At 40.5% G+C, this 20402-nt stretch overlaps 1 long non-coding RNA gene across 1 annotated transcript in view; it reads right to left on the bottom strand.

The window, feature by feature from the left end:
* LOC136863412 (uncharacterized) overlaps positions 1 to 4937 on the bottom strand; it is a 707299-nt gene extending 702362 nt beyond the window's left edge. The window contains exon 1 of the long non-coding RNA XR_010859217.1: positions 4877 to 4937. This is a non-coding gene — a long non-coding RNA (uncharacterized lncRNA). The remainder of the gene's footprint in view (positions 1 to 4876) is intronic.
* Positions 4938 to 20402: the final 15465 nt, after the last annotated feature.

Raw genomic sequence — 20402 nt, 5'->3', positions numbered from 1 at the left:
TGTTCATCTGGTAGAGGAAAACGGAACGTCGAGGCTGACACACAGAGAGCCTCAATGGGGTGAAATAAGACAGTTCTGTTAGTGAAGATGACGGTTAGCTCAAGATGGGGAACAAATTGTTGCTGATTTAGATGAAACGAATACAGTTACTGACACTGATAGCGATACATATGGTGTTTAAGTCAATGAAAGTGAAGATGTTGGTGGTGAAGCGGATTTCTTCTCGACCGACCGACATGTGGAAAGAGTACAAACCAGTCAAATGGTACAGAGAGATCAGTCACTTACAAGATTATGTTTGTACTTCCAATCAGACATTCACTCTCTAATACTGTATTACCATGAGTAAAATCCCTGATTTGATGATAAATTTTGTTATAAGTAGGGAAACGTACAGATACTCGAGAAAGTATTCGTACACGTGAAAATACTAAGTATTTATATATTCATGGCGTCTCTGGACAAATATATTGATATGCACGGGGAATGTATGGATTAATATAGAACGAGAGGTAATGTCTGAACGTCCTCTGCCCCAATTCATTGCATCAACCGGTCTAGATCGTTGATTGTGCAGGTTGAGTATGACATTACACACCTCGTAAAAGTATTCGTACAGCAAGAAACAGATCCTTGTAGTCACATGCAGGGCTCGTGTACATGCAGTGGCACGCAAATACTGCAATCCACGTGCAATCGCTGTGTACGCCTGCAGTTGACGCAAGGTCCAAACAAGCGCAATGGGGCGAAAAGGGCACAAAACAGCAACACAAGAAGAGCGGAAAATAATTATCAAGCTTCACAATGAAACAAAGTCCCTGTCTGAGATTTCAGGAATAATCAATCGACGTCGGTCGACAGTTCAATCCATCATTGACAGGTATTGTGTGGCTAAAAGTATACGGAACAGGCTCAGAAGCGGTCGTCCCCAAGTACTGTCTCAGAGGGACTTGCGTTTATTATTCCAACTGCGAAAAAGGATCCGAAAACTAGTGCCCATCAGATTGCTGCAGACTTGGAGAAGCGGGAAGTTAAGGTATGTACGGATACTGTGCGAAAGAGTTTGAAAACAGCAGGGTATAATGGTCGAGTGTCTTGGATAATTTTTTTGTAAGTGCAAGGTAGCGCAAGAAACGCCTGGAATTCGCTTTAAAACATGTGGATAAGACGGACGAATTTTGGAAGTGTGTGATTTTCACCTATGAAAGTAAATAGAACGTATTTGGTTCCGTCGGGAGAAGATTAATGTGGCGAAAACAGAACACAGAACTGGATCCCAGAAATCTCACTCCTACAGTCAAACAAAGAGGGGGCTCCGTTCTTGTCAGTGGGGGCATGCGTGCTGCTGGTGTTGAAAATTTGTGTTTTATATGTGGAACCATGTATCACAAATGCTACATAAATATGCTCAAACATCTTATACCCAGTGTTAGGAAACTTTGTTTGGAACATAATTTCATGTTCATGCAGGACAATGATCCAAAAACCACCGCCCATAATACAAAGATGCGGATACTTTACAACGTGCCAAAGCATTTTCTACACCTCCTCAGTTCCGCGACATCAGTCCGACAGAACAGGTATGGCAGATATTGGACAGAAGATTACGATCCGGGGTAATCTCCAGCAGGAATGATCTCCAAACTGCTATACTGGAAGAATGGAACAACATTGCGCCATCGGTTACCGAGAACTTAGTTGCTTCCATCAACGACGACTGCAGGCAGTGATAAGGCAAAGGGGAACCCGACGAAGTATTGAAACGTGAACAAACGTCTCGGACTGGATATGGTGTACGAATACTTTTTCCGTGTGTATTCTTTAGCGGGAATGCGGTTGTCTTTTTTGTTTCAGACGTATCTTCATATTGTAAGCAATTATTGATGGTAATAAATAACTAACATTCCAAACTAAGCAATCCGTGATTTATTTATATTAACTTTTAATATTTGCCCTTTAGTCCACGCGCATGTACGTCCCGTTCTCGCATAATGTGAAGTGTACGAATACTTTTTCGAGTATCTGTATAATATGTTTTCTTAAACAGAAAATTATAAAATGTTTTTAATTTTCAACATCTGGCAATCATATATTGTTTGTCAAATATACGTTTATTACATAGTAAATAATTAATAAGACGGTATTTATTAGGCTATTGAGGAAATTCAAAGAAACGTTTTGATCAGTTATACCAGCTAAGGGTTAAACTACATGTAAAAAGATAAAAACTATATTTTCGCAATAATGCTGTGATGTGGGACAACAGCACTCCTAAACTTGATAAACTAATCGATTAGTCTTGGTGTTCCATTAGAAACGAACGCTTTTTCAGTTCGAAGCCCGAATTCTGTACGGACCTTGCGAGTGTACCACACGGAAATAACCTCCGTCCCCAGGACTGAAAACAAACCAATTAACACTTGCGGCAGGAATGTAATTAACATGAAGGGATGTAATGGAAGTGCGAACAGTTTTTAACAGCGTTTCTGCATTTGCCACCACATGCCGTTATTGTAGTGATACAGCGTCCAGGGCCCCGGTTCAATTCCGGGACTGGGTGTTGGTGTTTGTTCCTCTTCATACAAACTACGAACGACAATAATTAATACAGCGCCAAGACTACATGTGCGACCCCACCAAGAAGTGTTAAAGCATATTCACATCCCCATCGCGAAAAGGAACTGAATAAATCAAAATAAGATTGAATCTGGGGCGTTCAAGTATCCCCTTATTCTGGTGATGTTACCGATTCATTTCAGGAGCTAGGTTCATCATTTATCATCATTCGCCAGTGGTAGAAGTGGAGAAACAACTCCTAGAGTGGTCTAGAGTAGGATATTCATCCACTTTTCTATTCAACTACGTTACTTGAGGCGCTAGTTCAGTGGGAAAAGCAGGAATCACAATCAGACCAGACGGGTAAGCCAGAGCCATCTCCAAACAGTCCAGGAAGGAGCTTGGAGGAGTGGAAGAGTAAACGGTATACAGGCCTGGCCCCCAGGAATTAACCAGGTGCTCATTTTTGGTGTATGTTAGGAGAGCCACACGTCCATGTACCTCTTCAGAAGAGGAAATATCGTTTCTAAATATTTCAACTTCCTATACCGGGGAATCGAATCCACGTCCTTCCAGGTGACCCGAGCATATATTTACCGCTTCAGCTAGGCAGTCTCCGAGAGATAAGCAGCCTACTGAATACTCTTTTTTACTGAAGGAGTTTAATTCAATCATTTATACTAAGCGAATGAGACAGCCATAATATATAGAGAAAATAATGCTCAACTGTGTAATAACGAAAAAAAGTAATTAATATCCGAAGAAAACAGTGGCGAAAAGTGTTTTAATTTGCAGTATGGGACGATCTTATAGAACGTACTGAAACAGTATACAACAGCGTCAGGAAGAGTAACCAAGACCCTTGCAGAAAGCGGATGAACAGGTAGATGGTACGAAGAGGACCGGGCGAGTTGACCCTGCGGTTAGGGGCGCGCAGCTCTGAGTTTGCATCCGGGAGATAGTGGGTTCGAACCCCACTGTCGGCAGCCCTGAAGATGATTTTCCATGGTTTCCCATTTTCACACTAGGCAAATGCTGGGGCTGTACCTTAATTACGGCCACAGCCGCTTCCTTCCCACTCCTAGAGCCCTTTCTTATCCCATCGTCTCCATACGACCTATCTGTGTCGGTGCGACATAAAGCAAATTCTAAAAATAAAAACAAAAAAAATACGAAAGGCAGAGTGGTTAAAATGCACATATCAACATTTAACAGGAATCGAGTCTGCATGAACTGTTCAATGATTTTAATAAAAAATTATCATTCGGAAAACTGGTCCGACTCGTTGGCTGAATGGTCAGCGTACTGGCCTTCGGTTCAGAGGGTCCCGGGTTCGATTCCCGGCCGGGTCGGGGATTTTAACCTTAATTGGTTAATTCCAATAGCCCGGGGGCTGGGTGTTTGTACTGTCCCCAACATCCCTGCAACTCACACACCACACATAACACTATCCTCCACCACAATAACACGCAGTTACCTACACATGGCAGATGCCGCCCACCCTCATCGGAGGGTCTGCCTTACAAGGGCTGCACTCGGCTAAAAATAGCCACACGAAATTATTATTATTATTATTCGGAAAACTTTTCTTTAACAGTGACATTCTTATACAAAAAAAAGAAAAAACTTAACAGGTAAACGACAAAATAAGCTCCAGTCGGAAGGTGGAATAAAAGGACGCCTTCGCAGATTAAAGCTCGACATAAGCTAACCCATTGTTTCCTAAAATAGAGCTTAGTTCCTCACTAACGTTATACAAGAATATGTACTCATTAATAAAACAGGTGCAGTACAATCTGAATACGCATCGCATTAAAAAAAATACGATCTTCTCGAAATGACAAAATCTTCCTAAAGTAAATCAAGATACTCCATCACGTCTTTTAACTTTTCACTAACATAAAAGTGTCCGCCCTTGCCCAAGAAAAAATAGGCAAACAATAGGCCTATCACAAGGCTGCCTATTTCAAATCCAATGAAAGAGCAAAGAAGAGAATTCCAAACAAATATCGTATCAAGATTAAAGAAGTTAAGGAATTTTCAGCTATCGGTTAAGCACAAGGTTTACTGTGTCTCTGATTTTATAATAATCCTAAAATCGGTATAATACAAAGAAGACACACTTGAGGAGACAATATAAAAACTCCCACTTCAATCTCAGCGTTTCTTCAATAAAGATTTGGCAGACATTCATCGTGTGGGGTATAAGGAAAGATAATGAAATAGAAAGCTGATGTCACTAAAATCAACAGATACAAAAAACCTTAAAATAGTATGAGATATAAAAAGAGTTTCGAATACATGAGTCATCATACATTACCTGTGAGTATGTCTGTTGCGGCTATCCTAGCGATCTTCCTTGTCCTGTCCTAAGTTTGACGACTTATCTGATAGCACATAGTATTAACACAACACAAAACTTATGTAAGCAGGACCGTCACAAACGTCGATGACACTAATAATCCACACACTAACACGGTAATTGGTTTTGTCTCTTAACCAGAAGTTCAAAACTCACATCTACATGTCTATACTGTTCCTAACAACAGGGGACACTTTACAAAAGGCAATTTTTTATTTTCGCCTTTTTTCTCACTACAACCTTGCGCAGTACTTTCAAGTACTGAAAGATCACTTTTCTTCTAATACAAGGAATAGACAGATGATGATTTTTACGTCAATGCAGACAGGTAGTCAGGGATGCTTTCGGCGCCGAAACCGCCTCGCTCTTCTCCCTTCTTCATGATCAACATCCCCTTGCAGTGTGAAAAGACTGAGTCTGAAACAAAAGCAACATATTTATCTCAAAAATGAAACAAAATTATCAACAGTAGGCAAGTAGATAACCGTATAGTAATGAGGGGGGACCCTACTGAGATTTTGGACCAAAAGACCAACAATTAGATTTTGATACTATGGTACTAGTAGATACTCCAAATTTTGAGGCACGCTGTGGTACCCTTGTCTTTCTTCAAGTGTGACCACTTTTAAATGTCACGCGGAGGCAATTAAATTACACCTGAGTGTTCCTTTAACTGGGAACAACAAATGAACTCCAATTTAGTTTTTTCACAAAGGTTAACTTTTTCCAGAATTAAAAATGTTCCATACAACCCAGTTTTAACCTCATCATTTTCAAACTCATCAGCAAAAACGTGCACCTGTATGTTGATCATAATCTGTAGGATCCATCTTTACGATGGTTCAAGATTTTCAGAAGTACCTTGAGTCGACGCATGAAACAATCAATTGTTTCTGTGATGAGAAGGCACCTAATAAGAAAAATGTTCTGAAGAAGATAAGCATTTAATTAATATCGGACATAATACTACAAATTGTTCCTTTGATCTTCCTAAGCTTAACAATCAAGTTTCAAACCAAAGAACAAACAATTGGTACGCCTGGCGCATTTTGAAAAAAGGACAAATTGAGAAAGCCAAAATTGAGCTCAATTTGGACCAAATTTTGTTTTTCTTAATTTAGAATAAATTAAATGTCGCGCCACACTTGTGTAAATCACGCTCAAAAGTTAGTATCATCAATAAAAGCCTGTTGCAATATCTTTGTGCAACTGCCAAAAGTAGCTGTGGCATTATGGAAGCAGCAGAGGTATAGTTCAGTCAGTCTGGCTCAGTGAGGCAGACGATGACAAGCTACCTCACATGTTTCCCTACATAACCGCCACAAGGTGCCTGAGAGGTGAGTGAGGTCGGAATACATACACTGACTGACAGAGCAAATGCAACACCAAGAAGGAGTGGTTCGAAAGGGATGAAAGTTGGGGAAAAAACAGAGACGGCACGGACGAATAATTGATGTTTATTTCAAACCGATATGCAGGTTACACAATGCGCACGGCATCGACTCAGTAGGATGTAGGACCACCGCGAGCGGCGATGCACGCAGAAACACGTCGAGGTCGAGGTACAGAGTCAATAAGAGTGCGGATGGTGTCCTGAGGGATGGTTCTCCATTCTCTGTCAACCATTTGCCACAGTTGGTCGTCCGTACGAGGCTGGGGCAGAGTTTGCAAACGGCGTCCAATGAGATCCCACACGTGTTCGATTGGTGAGAGATCCGGAGAGTACGCTGGCCACGGAAGCATCTGTACACCTCGTAGAGCCTGTTGGGAGATGCGAGCAGTGTGTGGGCGGGCATTATCCTGCTGAAACAGAGCATTGGGCAGCCCCTGAAGGTACGGGAGTGCCACCGGCCGCAGCACATGCTGCACGTAGCGGTGGGCATTTAACGTGCCTTGAATACGCACTAGAGGTGACGTGGAATCATACGCAATAGCGCCCCAAACCATGATGCCGCGTTGTCTAGCGATAGGGCGCTCCACAGTTACTGCCGGATTTGACCTTTCTCCACGCCGACGCCACACTCGTCTGCGGTGACTATCACTGACAGAACAGAAGCGTGACTCATCGGAGAACACGACGTTCCGCCATTCCCTCATCCAAGTCGCTCTAGCCCGGCACCATGCCAGGCGTGCACGTCTATGCTGTGGAGTCAATGGTAGTCTTCTGAGCGGACGCCGGGAGTGCAGGCCTCCTTCAACCAATCGACGGGAAATTGTTCTGGTCGATATTGGAACAGCCAGGGTGTCTTGCACATGCTGAAGAATGGCGGTTGACGTGGCGTGCGGGGCTGCCACCGCTTGGCGGCGGATGCGCCGATCCTCGCGTGCTGACGTCACTCGGGCTGCGCCTGGACCCCTCGCACGTGCCACATGTCCCTGCGCCAACCATCTTCGCCACAGGCGCTGCACCGTGGACACATCCCTATGGGTATCGGCTGCGATTTGACGAAGCGACCAACCTGCCCTTCTCAGCCCGATCACCATACCCCTCGTAAAGTCGTCTGTCTGCTGGAAATGCCTCCGTTGACGGCGGCCTGGCATTCTTAGCTATACACGTGTCCTGTGGCACACGACAACACGTTCTACAATGACTGTCGGCTGAGAAATCACGGTACGAAGTGGGCCATTCGCCAACGCCGTGTCCCATTTATCGTTCGCTACGTGCGCAGCACAGCGGCGCATTTCACATCATGAGCATACCTCAGTGACGTCAGTCTACCCTGCAATTGGCATAAAGTTCTGACCACTCCTTCTTGGTGTTGCATTTGCTCTGTCAGTCAGTGTACATTACACAATGTAGTCCATTCACGTAAACACATTTAAGATTTTTTTAAATTCAACTAATAATGTTATTAGGTTTCACGTCCAACTAACCACTTCTATGATTTACGGAGACGTCGAAATGCCAGAATTTTGTCCAGCAGGATTTCTTTCACGTGTCGGTATATCTACTGACAGAGGACCGGCGCATCTGAATACTTTTAAATACTACCGGGATCTAACCTGACAACTTGAGGCTCAGAAACCGTCTGAGCCATTCAGCCCGGCATGTTTATATTGAAATGTTGATAACATAAGATTGTTTTAATAAGATAAATCTTCAAAGTTTTTACGTCACGATTCCATAAAATCTCGTGAAATTTCACTGAATCGCGATGTACAAGCTTGGAAACACCTCTAACTCAACGTGATGTCGGCAATGAAATCCAAGGTCTAACACGGGTTCTTCCCTCTTGACGGAGATTGCGGGTAATGTCAGGGTGTCTCCCATACAGACTTATACAATGCTGCAATTCTTTAAATTGTTTTGGGCATTTGTTTACAGCGTATTTTATTTGTTTTCAGTGTTCGTTAAGTTCCTACCAACAATGCACAATAAAATCCATATGCTCTTCATAACACAAATAGCACAAAAAAAAAAAAAAGATTATTCATTCTGGAAGTGTAATGAAGAAGTAAAAATGCTTTCCCAATTTTTAAAAGTGTTATACGTTGTTGAGCGAATGTACGGACCTGATACAATAACATGTGAGCATTACAGGTTAACATTTGAACGTGACGATCCTTGTTTGCGTCTCTCGTAATTCACTGTTTCTTTTGTTAGGCGAATCCATAATTGCAGAATGACGTCGTTGGGAAAAAAAAGGACAACAAATGCATACACAACTATTTACTAGAGTTAGTGATGGTGAACATTTAAGCAACGAACTTGACATGAAAGAGGCCTCGGCAGTGTTTGCATAACGACAGGAGTAGGCCATATGCCTACAGCCAGACGCGCAGGTCGCCCGTGGTGAGCAGAACACTTGCGGCACTGTTACGGAGAAATGGTCCTAGCCTAGTGAACATAGCCATGGGATCACCAGTTTTAAGTGGAATTCGAATAACAGGGATGTCGCTTCTGAACGGAGGAAGCATTTATTCACCAGATACAGTCTTTTCATATTATTATCAATTGTAGTGTTTTATTCGTACAATGTATGTACTTCTTTTTTACAATTTACAGTAGTGGAGCAAAGGGAGTTCAACGGCGGGCCAATCAGAAGCCGCGGAGCGGGTCACGTGATGCTGACGTAATAGCGCGGGAGATTTGAATTTTGGCGGGATATTTGAATTTGTAAACAATGCCATGTGCTTTTTTGACAGCTCTCATCCGCCATCTTGCTTCGAAAACCTCAGTGCTGCCATCTTGACGGTACTAGACCTCATAGTTGCCACCTTAGGCACGTGGTGGCGGGCAATTTGAAAAATTCCACGTGCTCTTGTTTGTAAACAAAGCCACGTGCTTTTTGACAGCTGACAGCTGCCATCTTTAATCAACAGAGCATCGTGCTGCCATCTTTACGGCACTAAACATCATCCTTAGGAACGTGGTGACGGGCAATTTGAAATTCCACATGCTTTTTAACAGCTGTCAGCGATCATCTTTAAACAACAAAACTTCAGTGCTGGCAGGGGCTAAATCCACATGCCTACAATCTTAGGCATGTAGTGGCGGGCAATTTGAAAAATTCTACGTGCTTTTTGACAGCTGTCAGGCGTCATCTTTACTACATGCACATGGCTTACTGCTATCTTTTCGGAAGTAAACTGTATAGCGCGGAATTTAAATTGATTTTAACGGGACGTAGCCACGCCGCAAGCAAGCAATCTGCCGTCCTCAACTTACTACGATCTTATAGCAAGCTGCCCTTCTCAACATACTTACCCAGCTGCCCTTCTTAACATACTATTATCATAGAGAACTTAGTTTTTAAACCAAGATGCTGTTAGAGATGCCGGCCAGGGGCGACTGCACAAGATGGCGGCTATACATACGCTCTTATGAGACGACATAGGGGCGATTGCACAAGATGGCGGCTATACATGCGCTCTTATGAGACGACATAGGGGCGATTGCGCAAGATGGCGGCTATACACAGGCTCTTATGGAGAAAGCTAACTTAGAGGCTAATGAAGATGATGGCGGCTATACATAGGCTGTTATGGCCATCTTCTCTTCCTCTTCTGTTAAGGCATAGCGTTATATCTCTATCGAACAAGTTTAAACATGCATTACTATAACGACGCGAAGGCAAGAGTGTGCACGTTCTATTATTCTATTTTTAACCTGCAGCGATGACATCATCATACTTGTGCATGTTTGGACTTGATCGTTATGAAGGTTACTTACTGACTGAAAGCCTTAGTCTTCTAGATACACTGATAGGGAGTAGAGCGCAAACATGACGAGAACATTAATAGTTGATGTACAAGGCTTCAAAGTAAACGGCAACAAATTTGTGTTTAAAGAGGTGGCCGTGTTGGATTGCAGTGTGTTCAGGGCACCAAAACTTGTAAGTTTAGTATTTAGTCCACCTTTCCCTTTCTGTTTGCTAACAGATGAAGATAAAAAGCAGACTGATTGGATCGAAAAGAAATTAGGTTTGCAGTGGGAAGAAAATGGAATACCGTAACGATTTCTATAATGATGAACCCACATTTGTCAATAGCAGATCTTGTTTTTAAAGGGTTGTGAAAAGAAGGAATGGCTGCGTGAGTATCTATCATCATCGTGTGAAATTATCTACATGCATGAATTAGGGTGTCCATCATTTAAAACTCTTCTGAAGAAACATAGCAGGGAAACAAGTAAACAGTCTTTAAAGCATATGTAAATTGCAGTGTCTCAATAAAGTTAGTGTGAAAGAAACATTTGTAGAGTGAAGACATCATGTCATTTCTAACTGGTACTAAGTGTAACGCAGTTGAAGAGGCAATCGTAAAGTTTTATGCATGCAAAAGGAAACTAAACACTTTTACTGAAGAAGAGTTAAATGCATTACAAAAGGCATTTTTGGTTAATGTAGCTGCGAATGCTGTAAAGACGATTTGGGATAAGATGCCTCGTGAGTCGACTCAAGATCCTGTTTTGTCAGAGCTTCAAAGGTGTAGTTTACATCATGAATTAGTGAGTTTAATAATAATGTTATTTGCTTTACGTCCCACTAACTACTTTTACGGTCTTCGGAGACGCCGAGGTGCCGGAATTTAGTCCAGCAGGAGTTCTTTTACGTGCCGGTAAATCTACCGACACGAGGCTGTCGTATTTGAGCACCTTCAAATACCACCGGACTGAGCCAGGATCGAACCTGCCAAGTTGGGATTAGAAGGCCAGCGCCTTAACCGTCTGAGCCACTCAGCCCAGCACAAGTGAGTTTAGGTAGGAGATCTTCTGTGAGACAGTGTCGTACATGTCAACTGATTAAACTGTATCACGGACCTAAAACTAACGAGTTGTCATCGTTAATAAACACTTATCATGGCTGCTCATTCTCAAGAAAATTCCATTTTCTTCCCACTGCAAACCTTATTTCTTTTCGATCCATTCAGTCTGCTTTTTATCTTCATCTGTTAGCAAGCAGTAAGGGAAAGGTGGACTAAATACTAAACTTACAAGTTTTGGTGCCCTGAACACACTGCAATCCAACACGGCCACCTCTTTAAACACAAATTTGTTGCCGTTTACTTTGAAGCCTTGTACATCAACTATTAATGTTCTCGTCATGTTTGCGCTCTACTCCCTATCAGTGTATCTAGAAGACTAAGGCTTTCAGTCAGTAAGTAACCTTCATAACGATCAAGTCCAAACATGCACAAGTATGAAGATGTCATCGCTGCAGGTTAAAAATAGAATAATAGAACGTGCACACTCTTGCCTTCGCGTCGTTATAGTAATGCATGTTTAAACTTGTTCGATAGAGATATAACGCTATGCCTTAACAGAAGAGGAAGAGAAGATGGCCATAACAGCCTATGTATAGCCGCCATCATCTTCATTAGCCTCTAAGTTAACTTTCTCCATAAGAGCCTGTGTATAGCCGCCATCTTGCGCAATCGCCCCTATGTCGTCTCATAAGAGCGCATGTATAGCCGCCATCTTGTGCAATCGCCCCTATGTCGTCTCATAAGAGCGTATGTATAGCCGCCATCTTGTGCAGTCGCCCCTGGCCGGCATCTCTAACAGCATCTTGGTTTAAAAACTAAGTTCTCTATGATAATAGTATGTTGAGAAGGGCAGCTGGGTAAGTATGTTGAGAAGGGCAGCTTGCTATGAGATCGTAGTATGTTGAGGACGGCAGATTGCTTGCTTGCGGCGTGGCTAAGCCCCGTTAAGATTAATTTAAATTCCGCGCTATACAGTTTACTTCCGTAAAGATAGCAGTAAGCCATGTGCATGTAGTAAAGATGACGCCTGACAGCTGTCAAAAAGCACGTGGAATTTTTCAAATTGCCCGCCACTACATGCCTAAGGTTGTAGGCATGTGGATTTAGCCCCTACCAGCACTGAAGTTTTGTTGTTTAAAGATGATCGCTGACAGCTGTCAAAAAAGTACGTGGAATTTCAATTTGCCCGCCACCACGTTCCTACGGATGACGTTTAGTGCCGTAAAGAAGGCAGCACGATGCTCTGTTGATTAAAAGATGGCATCTGTCAGCTGTCAAAAAGCACTTGGCTTTGTTTACAAACAAGAGCACGAGGAATTTTTCAAATTGCCCGCCACCACATGCCAAAGGTGGCACCCATGAGGTTTAGTGCCGTTAAGATGGCAGCACTGACATTAGCGATCGTCTGTTCTTTAAAGATGGTGGATGACAGCTGTCAAATGCACGTGGCATTGTTTACAAACAAGAGCACGTGGAATTTTCAAATTGCCCGCCACCACGTGCCTAAGGTGGCAACTATGAAGTTTAGTGCCGTCAAGATGGCAGCACTGAGGTTACCGATGCAAGATGGCGGATGACAGCTGCAAAAAAAGCACGTAGCTGTGAAAAAAGCACGTGGCTTTGTTTACAAATTCAAATTTCGCGCCAAAATGCAAATTTCCCGCGCTATGACATCAGCATCACATGACCCGCTCCGCGGCGTCTGATTGGCCTGCCATTGAACTCCCTTTGCTTCACTACTATTTACTTTACCTCGCACGACACAGATGGAAAACGGAAGGACTATTAGCGGGAAGAAAACGACCGTGGCCTTAATTAAGGTACAATCCCAACGTTTGTCTGTTTTGAAAATGGGATACCACGAGAAATCGTTCTCAGGACTGCCGGCAGTGGGGTTCGAACCCACTATCTCCCGAATGCAAGCTAATCGCAGCCACTCGCTCAGTCGTACACTTTTAAACTGACCAAGTACCAATGTAGGGTTTACCTTGCGATTAATTCATAAAAGGCTCTCCTTAAAACATTCTAGTAAAGGTCACGAAAATTAACGGGAATGGAAACAAAACCATATGATTGCTCTGTATACTGTAAACACCGGGCATTCGTTGCCACAGATTTGTTGAGTAACAATCACTCGTAAGTTTTGTTGTACCTCACACAATTGCCGCTAATCTGTGCAGTTACTCTTCCGGCTCCATGGCTAAATGGTTAGCGTGCTGGTCTTTGCTCACAGGGATCCCGGGTTCGATTCCCGGCAGGGTCAGAAATGTTAACTATCATTTATTAATTTCGCTGGCACGGGAGCTGTTTGTATTGTCGTCTTCATCATCATTTCGTCCTCATCACGACGCGCATGTCGCTTAGTGGCGTCAAATCAAAAGACCTGCACCTGGCGAGCCGAATCTGTCCTCGGACACTCCCGGCACTGAAAGCCATACGCCATTTCATTTCATTTCATTTCATTTCATTTTTGTGTAATTACACTTGTGGCCATGGCATGCCTCTGAAAAGATCAACTTGCAAGGACGGATGAAAAAATCGCAATATACGCATGATAAGCTCGGGAGAAATATCGCTGCCAGTAATGGAGAGGCTAACTGCCAAATCTTCAACGAGTTCACATATTCTGTTTAGAATATCATAGTCGACGGGCCAATATAATCTCGTGCAAAACTCCGCTATTTCTTGAAATACCGACTTTTGAAAAATTCCGTTACGCCGTTTCCCAGTGATGTAACAAAAAGACAAAAACTTAACTGAACCTAGTTTCAAATTTGTAAAGGTAATTTGAGATAAAGGCGAGGAATGAGGCCAGGGGAATAAGAATGTGATGCGCGCCCACCTACCACAATACACATTCGGGTCCCCCCAAATACAATGTAAAATAACTTAGTATAAATATGTATATACTAGCAAGATACCCGTGCTTCGCTACGGTATTATACTGAAATTTATAATTGAATGCTTATTGTTTTAGATATATAATCCGACGAAATTCGCGATCTGACTCGTTTTCTGCGAGAATCCACCAAAATTCCCGATCTGACTGGTTTTCTATTATTTTACGGCACATTTCCTCCCATTTTTCAATCTTCCTTTCCAGCAATCGATTTCGTACTTCCCGGGCTAGGCTCAGGTATTCCTCCCGGTCAGATGGGTCCGTAAATCTTTGCCATCTTTTCCTATAATCATTTTTAATATGGATAAAATCCTTCAGGAGAACCGGCGTGGTGTCATATTGGGTGCCTTGGCGGCACTGAACCCGCGGCCGGACTGCATTCTTAGTCATTACCCGTCCAGGAGCCGTTTCCAGCGCGGTCCGCACATTTGACGACGGTCCGGAATATTATTATTATTATTATTATTATTATTATTATTATTATTATTACTATTATGTGTTGCTGGAATGGCTGATGACCGGGAAAACCGGAGTATCCGGAGAAAAACCTGTCCCGCCACCGTTTTGTCCAGCACGAATGTCACATGGAGTGACCGGGATTAAAAACCACGGAACCCAGCTGTGAGAGGCCGGCGCGCTGCCGCCTGAGCAACGGAGGATCCTTATAAGTACATTAAGAACAGTAAAATCAATTGGTCTCACCTCCTTCTACACCCCACCACCGTTAAGTTTATTTACCGCCACCCACTCCCCCCCAAAAAAAATTAAAAGAAGGCTTGTTTCTTTATGTTTAAGGGAGATTCCAAACACCAATATTCACGTCTATTACCTTCAGTTTTGAGATATAAGTATCCCCATAAAAGTAATTTATTTTTTCACTTCATTTCACAATACTCCCCCCCCCCCCCCTCACTAAGTGAATATTCCCGCAAAAATTACTTGTTTCTTTAATAGTAAAGGATCGTCTAAATACCAATTATCACGACTCTAACTTCTTCAGTTTTTTTATTTATGTGTCCTTATGAAAGGAATTCAACTCCTTTACACTCCCGCCCTCCAAGATGGTTTCCTCCCAAAAACGCGTTTTTCTTTGTTTTTAAAGGAGATCCAAATACGAATTTTCACGTCTGTAACAGCTTTAGTTTTTATTAGATGTATGTATTCTCATACAATTAAGTCAACTAAATTTTCAATTATTTCACCCCCCCCCCCCCCCCACTTCATTGGATTTTCCGAGAATACGTGTTCCTTTACTTTTAAAGCAGATTGCAAATATCAAATTTCACGTCTGTAACATCTTCATTTTTGAGATATCAGTAGCTTAAATAAAAGAATTCAACACCATTTTCAGTCACATTTACCCCCCTCCACCCAAGTGGCATTTCCGAAAACTAAAAATACACGTTTCTTTATGTTTAATAGAGATAAAAAATACCCTTTTTAGCTTCTGTAACATGCTAAGTTTTTTAGATATACTGTAAAAATTCTCATTTTAAAATTTCTCCCCTTTTGAGTTCCCCTTAAGTGGAGTTTCCAAAAACAAATCACCTATGTTTCTTTACATTTACAGGAGATTCCAAACACCCACTTTTTACGTCTGTAACATTTTACGTTTCCAAGATATTCTGTAGATATAGTCTTTCAAAAAATTCACCCCAATTTGTCACTCCTGTTTAGCCGCCATTAATTGGATTTTCCAAAAATTAAAAAATACGTGTTTCTTTATTTATAAAGGAGATCCCATATACAAATTTTCAGTTCTGTAATATCTTTCGTTTCTGAGATATATGTATCCTCATTAAAGGCATTCAACCCATTTTTCATCCTTTTACACCCCACCTATTGCGATTTACAGCAAACCAAAAAATACGTGTTCCTTTATTTTTAGAGGAGATTCTAACTACCAATTATTACATCTGTAAATTTTTAAGTTCTAAGATGTAGACACACTCATTTTAAAAATTCACCCCCCCTTTTCACCCTCCAATATTTGGAATTTTCAAAAACGAAAAAATACGTGTTTCTTTAATTTTAAAGTAGATCCCAAATACCAATTTTCAGGTCTGTAATATCTTCAGGTTCTGAAATATAAGTAGCCTCATTTAAGGCATTCAACCCATTGTTCACCCTTTTACACCCTTCCTATTGGGATTTTCCGAAAACAAAAGAATACGTGTTTCTTTATTTTTAAAAGAGATTCTAAATATCAATTTTTACATCTATAAACTTTAAAAGTTTCGAGATATAGATACACTAATTTTAAAAATCACCCCCTTTTCACCCCCCCATTAATTGGATTTTCCACAAACAAAGAAATACGTGTTTCTTTATTTTTAAAGGAGATCCCAAAACACCAATTTTCAGGTCTGTAATATCTTCAGGTTCTGAAATATAAGTAGACTCATGAAATTCATTCGACCCATTCTTCAACCTTCTCCACCCTTCCTATTAGGATTTTCCGAAAACAAAATATACGCGTTTCTTTATTTTTAAAGGAGATTCTAAATTCCAATGTTTACATCTATAACCTTTAAAAGTTTTGAGATATAGATACACACATTTTAAAATATTACCCCCTTTTCACCCCCCCCCCCCTTATTTGGGTTTTCCAGAAACAAAAAAGTACGTTTCCTTATTTTTAAAGGAGATCCCAAACACCAATTTTCAGGTCTGTAATATCTTCAGTTTCTGAGATATAAGTAGCCTCATTAAAGGCATTCAACCCCTTTTTCACCCCTTTTCACTCCTCCTATTGCGATTTTCCGAAAACCCAAAAATACGCGTTTCTTTATTTTTAATGGAGATTCTAAATACCAACTTTTACATCTGCAAACTTTAAAAGTTTGGAGATATAGATTCATTCATTTTAAAAATTCACCCCCTTTTCACCCTCCCATTAATTGGATTTTCCAAAAACAAAAAAATACGTGTTTCTTTATTTTTAAAAGAGATCAAAAGTACCAATTTTCAGGTCTGTAATATCTTCAGTTTCGGAGATATAAGTACCGGTATCCTGATTAAAGGCATTCAACCCATTTTCCCCCATTTTCACCCTTTTTCACCCCTCCTATTGGGATTTTCTGAAAACAAAAAAATATGTGTTTCCTTATTTTTAAATAAGATTCTAAATACCAATTTTTACATTTGTAAACTTTTAAAGTTTTGAGATATAGATACACTCATTTTAAAATTTCACCCCCCTTTTCACCCCCTCAGCAACGGAATATCCAAATATCCTCTCTTAGCGAGCACCTACATCTTAATATGAATGTATCCCCAAAATTTCATTTCATTATGTCCAGTAGTTTTGGCTCGGCGATGATGAATCAGTCAGTCAGTCAGGACAAGCTATTTTATATATATAGATAATATAATATAATATAATATAATATAATATAATATAATATAATATAATATAATATAATATAATATAATATAATATAATATAATATCTATATACAGTATATAAAATAACTTGTCCTGACTGACTGACTGACTGACTGACTGACTGATTCATCATCGCCGAGCCAACGCTACTGTACATAAAGGAATTAAATTTAGAGGAAACATTTATATTTCAATGTAAGTGCTCGCTAAAGGAGGATTCTTGGATATTCCTTTGCTAAGGGTGTGAAAAGGGGGTTGAAATTTTAAAATGAGTGTATCCATATCTCAAAACTTTGAAAGTTTACAGATGTAAAAATTGGTATTTAGAATCTCCTTTAAAAATAAGGAAACACGTATTTTTTTTGTTTTCAGAAAATCCCAATAGGAGGGGTGAAAAACGGTGAAAAAGGGGTTGAACGCCTTTAATCAGAATACCGGTACTTATATCTCAGAAACTGAAGATATTACAGACCTGAAAATTGGTACTTTTGATCTCTTTCAAAAATTAAAAAACACGTATTTTTGTTTTTGGAAAATCCAATTAATGGGAGGGTGAAAAGGGGGGGTGAATTTTTAAAAACAGTGCATCTATACCTCAAAACTTTTAAAGTTTATAGATGTAAAAATTGGTATTTAGAATTTCCTTTAAAAATAAAGAAACACGTATTTTTATGTTTTCGGAAAATCCCAATGGGAAGGGTGGAAAAGGAGGAAAAAGGGGTTGAATGCCTTTAATGAGGCTACTTATATTTCAGAACCTGAAGATATTACAGACCTGAAAATTGGTATTTGGGATCTACTTTAAAAATAAAGAAGCAGGTATTTTTTCGTTTTTGGAAAATCCAAATAATAGGGGTTGAAAAGGGGGGTGAATTTTTAAAATGAGTGTGTCTACATCTTAAAACTTTAAAAGTTTAAACATGTAAAAATTGGTATTTAGAATCTCCTTTAAAAATAAAGGAACGCGTATTTTTTGTTTTCTCTAAATCCCAATAGGAGGGGTGTAAAAGGGCTGAATTCCTTTATGAGGATACATATATCTCAGAAACTGAAGATATTACAGAACTGAAAATTTGTATATGGGATCTCCTTTAAAAATAAAGAAACACGTATTTTTTGTTTTTGGAAAATCCAATTAATGGCGGTTGAACTGGAGTGACAAATTGGGGTGAATTTTTTGAAAGACTATATCTACAGAATATCTGAGAAAGGTAAAATGTTACAGACGTAAAAAGTGGGTATTTGTAATTTCCTGTAAATGTAAAGAACCATAGGTGATTTGTTTTTGGAAACTCCCCTTAAAAGGAAATAAAAAGGCGTGAAATTTTAAAATGAGAATTTCTACAGTATATATAAAAAAACTTAACATGTTACAGAAGTGAAAATGGTATTTTTATCTCCACTAAAAACAAAGAAACGTGTATTTTTAGTTTTCGGAAATAGCACTTGGGTAGAAGGGCGAGTGTGTGTAAAAGTGACTGAAAATGGTGTCAATTTCTTTTAATTATGCTACTGATATCTCAAAAATGAAGATGTTACAGACGTGAAATCTGATATTTGGAATCTGCTTTAAAAGTAAAGAAACACGTATTTTCGGAAAATCCAATGAAGGGGGGAGGGGTGTGTGTGAAAGAATTGAAAAATTAATTGACTTAATTGTATGAGAATACATACATCTAATAAAAACTTAAGTTGTTACAGACGTGAAAATTGGTATTTGGCTCTCCTTTAAAAACAAAGAAAAACGCGTTTTGAAGGAGAAACCATCTTGGGCGGCGGGAGTGAAAAGGAGTTGAATTCCTTTCATGAGGACACACAAATCAAAACCTGATGAAGTTAAGAGTCGTGATAGTTGGTATTTATAAGATCATTTACTGTTAAAGAAACAAGTATTTTTTGCCGGAAAATTCACCTGCGGGGAGGGGGGGGGGATGAAAGGAAGTGAAAAAAAGTGAATTATTTTTATGGGGATACTTATATCTCAAAACTGAAGGTAACAGACGTGAACATTGGTGTTTGGAATCTCCTTTAATCATAATGAAACACGCCTTCTTTTAATTTTTCTTTGGGGGGGGGGGGGGTAGTGAACTTAACGGCGGTGGTGTGTAAAAGGAGGTGAGACCAATTGATTTTACTGTTCATAATGTACTTATAAGGAGCCCCCGTTGCTCACTCGGCAGCGCGCCGGCCTCACATAGCTGGGTTCCGTGGTTCAAATCCCGATCACTCCATGTGATATTCGTGCTGGACAAATCGGAGGCGGGACAGGTTTTCTCCGGATACTCCGGTTTTCCCTGTCATCATTCATTCCAGCAACACTGTGCAATGTTTAATTTCATTTGTCATTCATCTCTCATTGCCCCAGAGGAGTGCTTCAGCAGCCGGCACAATTCCTACTGTCGCCGCTAGATGGGGCTTTATTCATTCCATTCCTGACCCTGTCGAATGACTGGAAACAGGCTGTAGATTTTCGATGTACTTATTCGGATCATAAACCGATCATTTTTAATCTTTCCTGGGTTCGATTTCAACAGCCTTCTTTTCCTTCGGAGAACATTCTTAGATTACAGTAGACTCTCCTGGCATATAAATAAAAATTTAAACACATTTGAAATAAATGATAGGAATGAGATTGACCGTCAAATTATTCACCTCTATAATAAGGTCAATAATGCACGGAAGTATGTCATTCGTATCGACAGAAATTCCGCACACTTGCCTACGCTCGACAATGCTGCTGGTCACATTGTCAACAATGACGACGGTAGCAGATGTAATTTACCGCCAAGTAGCGGTCTTACATCTTGCTGTGGGGTCCAGAACATCTAAAATAATAATAATAATAATAATAATAATAATAATAATAATAATAATAATAATAATAATAATAATAATAATAATGTCCGCCTCTGTGGTGTAGTGGTTAGCGTGATTAGCTGCCACCCCCGGAGGCCCGGGTTCGATTCCCGGCTCTGCCACGAAATTTGAAAA

This window comes from Anabrus simplex, chromosome 2 (genome assembly GCF_040414725.1).
Source record: "Anabrus simplex isolate iqAnaSimp1 chromosome 2, ASM4041472v1, whole genome shotgun sequence".
Lineage (NCBI taxonomy): Eukaryota > Metazoa > Arthropoda > Insecta > Orthoptera > Tettigoniidae > Anabrus > Anabrus simplex.
Note: the sequence above shows the minus strand (reverse complement) of the source record. Positions and strands in the feature narration are given on the sequence as shown.